A 5,084-nucleotide genomic window follows, 5' to 3' on the forward strand; every position below is an offset into this window, starting at 1 on the left:
AGTGCTGGGACTAAAGGCATTGCCTCCACTGCCTGGCAGACTAGAGTTGATCTTTTTAAAATACTTTGATACACTCCAAGCTGATCACACTGCACTAGCCTAGAGTCCAGGCTACTGTGAGGCAGGAATATTACTTTAGTCCAGGAGTGTCGCTGTCCACTCCGACACGCGGAAAGAAATGGCGACACACGGAGCTCTTCTTGAAGCCATTTTTTCAGGAACCCTTCCATTAAGCAAAAGCCCTCGAGCCTCTCCTCCACCGCCTTTAAATCTTTGTGCTTGCACCACTCAGAGCCTGCCACATAGGCACTCTCAATTGGATTTTGACATTACACGTCAGATGGCCTGATAGTGTGTGGCAGCGAGTCTGCCCAGTATCTACTGTGGATGTGGCTCTCTAGGGGTGTTCAAGGAAGTCAAGTGCTAGTGATAAAACTTGGCAGCCGTCCCAGGCGCCATTTGAACTAGCCACCACACTCGCTTCCCACAATTCCTCCTTCTTTATAAAATTTTGGCAGAGAGAATGCCTGTCTTAGGTTGTCCCTCGCAACAATGTTCCTTACCCGTCATCGGGAGTCAAACAGCTCTGGTTTGGTCCTTGTCTTAGGTAACACTTCCAAGGAGTCTTACCCATCTCTGACTACTTCTCTAGCATGCCGAGCCACACTTCAGGAGATTGACCCATCTCCACCACTGCAAATGCTTGCACCATCAAGGCCTGATTCTTAGCCTGTCAAGCTCTCATGTTACACATGCACCAGAAGGTGAGGCCACTGATAAAGAACAGGCACAAAGCAATCCCCCCCCATTCCAGCCCATTCTTTGATGTGAGACATTGCTTGAAGTATCTAACTGGTCAATCCAGAAGCCAGGGAGGCATCTACACGGGTTGAATTGATATGGATGATAGAATGTCGTAGGTCTCTCAGCAGCTTGTCCAAATCCCCAGACCAATTCCCTACAAGATACTGAGAAAGTTCTTTGGAAAGATTACTGGCACAGCTTGCATTCTGAAATGGTATGGAGGTAACACATAACCCAGTATATTTCTACTGACAACCCACCTGAGCTAATTCCATAAGCACATCTACTTATTCCTGAACTAAATCAACTCTTTGGTCTAAATAAAGTCATGGCGGAGGGGGCTTCCACAGGCCACAGGACATATCTAGGCATGTGGGCAACCATTGTAAAATGATGAGCAGAAGCATTCCAACACATATATAAAAACAACTATTATTACTGCATTTTAAAAGGCTACTATTATAATTACTATTAAACACTATAAAAACAAAAGGAGGCCACACACAAACCGGCGTAGGCCCAAAGGAAACATTATGCCTTGGACATGTTAGTCACTAATTAAAAACATAATACCCCACTGCAATTCATTGCTTCTTATCATTGGTATCATCCACATCAACAAGAGCATGTTCAGGACCATCATCCTCACAATTCTCTGGTTGCACAGCTCTAATAAGCAGCTCAGGGACCCAAATCAGCTGTCGCTGATCCTGAGGAAACACACAAACAGAACCTCTTGCCCAAACCAACACCGGATCAGGTCCATTCCAACGGCCTGTCAAGATATCCTTCCACATTACCATGCCTTTATTTGAAGAATCAAAATCACTATGGCGATCAGCAGCAGAGCGCCCCTGCTTATCTTCAGTTAAAAATTTTAAGGTAAAAAGAGCTATGGCTAATCTCTCTCTGGGCGGTTGGCCAGAGGCAATTCGCCCTTTTTGTTTAAGAAGACATTCTTTCAGAGTGCGATGAGCACGCTCAATAATACCATGTCCTTGAGGATTATAGGGTAGCCCATGACCAAGGTGGACACCCATCATTTTGCAAAAACTTACAAAGGAAGCAGAGGTATATGCTGGCCCATTATCAGTTTTCAATTCTTTTGGCATACCCCAGGCTCCCCAAGCCTCAAAACAATGTGCAACGACATGGCGGGCTTTCTTGCCTGAATGTAAGGATGCAAATATCACCCCTGAAGCAGTATCTATGGAAACATGAATATATTAACTTCCCAAACTCAAAAAAATGTGTAACATCCATCTGCCACAAATGTAAAGGACGCAAACCACGGGGATTAACCCCCACACTGGCCTGTGGTATCAAGGGGTCACAAGATTGACAGGATTTCACAATATTTCTAGCATCTTCACGAGAAATACCAAAACAAGAGGACAAAGCCTTAGAATTTACATGAAACTGTTTATGAAAACTTTGAGCCAAATCAATGGGAGAGGAAATCAGAAAAACTAGACAAGCTTTAGAGGCTTTGTCCACCACATAATTTCCCTCAGCCAATGGCCCTGGTAATCCAGTATGGGCACGAATATGCTGAACAAAAAAGGGAAATTCTCTATTCCAAATAAGTACTTGTAATTTAACCAATAGCTCTCCAATGGTGGATTTAAGACTAATTTTTCCAACTATCTCCAAATGTTTTAAAATATTGACCACATATTGACTGTCCGATATTAAATTAAAAGAACACTTAAACTGATCAAAAACTTTAATCACAATTTGTAATTCAATAACTTGTGGAGAAGCTGGAGGAAATTGTATAGTCACTGGCTTAGAGCCAGCAACTAAATAAGCCCCACATCCAGTCTTGGAGCCATCAGTAAAAATGGTAGGACACTCCATGAGCGGACTTGTACGAGTGACATGAGGAAAAACTACAGGGTGGGCACTAATAAATTGCAAAATGGGATCTTTTAGAAAATGATTATCCATGGAGCCATTAAAGGTGCATCTTAGAATAGCCCAATCATCTACCGTGGCTGTTAATACTTCAATCTGAGCAGAGGTATATGGCACAATCAGACTTACTGGCAGAATGCTAAAATGTTGAACACATTGTTGTATTTCCAGCATAGCTAATTGAGCTACGGAGGTTGGGAAATGCATCAGTGTTTTAGCCGGGGAAATCTTAGGATGTACCCAAAGTAAAGGGGCTTCTTGCCATAATACTCCTGTAGGCTGACAGTAGGCAAGATGCATAGTAGGATGGCTTGGGCTTCATCTCTACATTTCAGGGCCACACTCTGTATACTTTCTTCCACCAATTGTAATGCCCTTTTTGCCTCATCAGTAAGTTTTCTTGGGGAATTCAGATCTGGACTGCCAGGCAAAATATCATACAAGGGTTGTAACTGTTTATTGGATAGAGAAAGATAAGATCTAATCCATTGGATATCCCCTAACAATTTCTGAAAATCATTCAAGGTATGTAAGTTATCCATATGAATCTGAACCTTTTGAGGTGTCATTTGTTCTGATGAGATCCTTGTTCCTAAATAATTTACCACTAAATCCTTTTGTACCTTTTCGGGAGCCACAATCAAATGCTTTCTTTTTAATGCTAAAATAATAGAACCATAAGCCTCATCAAGTAACTGTTCTGTAGGGGCTGCAATAAGAATATCATCCATATAGTGATAACATTTTATCTTTGGAACTCTTTCTCTAATTTCTTGCAATGCAGCATCAACATACAGCTAGCATATAGTGGGACTATTTGCCATCCCCTGAGGCAATACAACCCACTCAAATCTTTTATCTGGTTCTGTATGATTTAAGGAGTGAACCGTAAAGGCAAATCTAGCTATATCTTTATAATATATTGGGATTGAAAAGAAACAATCTTTAATATCTAAGACTATTATAGGCCACCTTTTAGGTAATGCCGAAGGTAAGGGTAATCCTCTTTGATCTGGTCCCATGACAATTATCTGTTTATTAATCTCTCTTAAATCATGCAAGAGTCTCCATTTTCCTGACTTTTTCTTAATTACAAAGATTGGAGTATTCCAGGGGGATGTGGATGATTGTAAATGTCCCAACAATAGCTGTTCTTGCACCAGAGTATGGACGGCTTGTAACTTTTCTGAGGGAAGTGGCCACTGAGGAACCCACACAGGCTCCTCAGATTTCTACAATATGGGAAAACTCTCCTCAGTGGCCCCTAAGAAAAACCCACTCCCATTCTATCTTGTTTCTGCTGAACAGAAATAGGAGTTGCTCATCCCTGTAGCTCTCTTCCCAGCCCTTTTCCTGGAATATAGCCCATACCAGACATGATACTTTGTGATTTCAGGCTATATTTACCCTCATTAGTTAGCATAAAACCCATTTCTTGCATAAGATATCTTCCCCACAAGGAAACGGGAACTTCCAGAACATAGGGCTGGAAAGTCCCAGAATGCCCTTCTGCATCCTTCCAGTGCAAGAATCAAGAACTCATTTCCGGCTCTTGGGCATATCCCAATCCTCTCAGTAATTGTGTAGATGTCTGTTTGGGCCATCCAGAGGACCAGTCCTTGGTACTGATTATGCTACAATCAGCACCAGTGTCTAGAAGGCCAGCAATGGATTTGCCTTCAATAATTAAATTTAACAATGGTCGTGAATCAAGATTCAAAGAACAGAAAATGGCGGAGGTTCCTGTAGAACCAAAGCCTTTGGCCCCCCGCTCAACATCGGTAGCAGGAAACTGATCATGGCAGCTGGACAAAAGCAACAGCTGAGCTAGCCTATCTCCTGGAGAGATGGCTGATATCCCTCTAGGGGAGGATACCATTACTTTCACCACTCCAGTATAATCCAGATCAATCACTCCAGGGTGGATCATCAAACCTTGCATAGTAACTGAACTTCTCCCCAACACCAGTCCCACTGTCTTAGATGGCAATGGGCCATGAAAGTCTGTCTCCACCAATTGAGGACCCATTTGAGGTGTTAATATGAGTCTGGTGGTGGAACAGAGGTCAAGTCCTGCACTCCCTCTTGTCTTCCTTCGGGGCAACTCCATTGCATTGGAGGCCTCAGGCTTGGCCAATTCTCAGTTACTGCCCCATATATTTGAGGGCCCTGAGGTCGGGGGCCCCGCGTCACATTTTTTGGCCTGGCTCTCCCATATCCTGCATCTAAAGGCTGTCCATTGATATCTTTCACTGATCTACACTCATTTGCCCAATGGTTTCCTTTTCTACATTTAGGGCAAAGCCCAGGTGCTCTCGCTCTTGGGCCTCCAGAGGTTTGTAATCGGGACATTACCGCTTCAA

The sequence above is a fragment of the Grammomys surdaster genome, unplaced genomic scaffold (assembly GCF_004785775.1).
Source record: "Grammomys surdaster isolate TR1022 unplaced genomic scaffold, NIH_TR_1.0 140, whole genome shotgun sequence".
NCBI lineage: Eukaryota > Metazoa > Chordata > Mammalia > Rodentia > Muridae > Grammomys > Grammomys surdaster.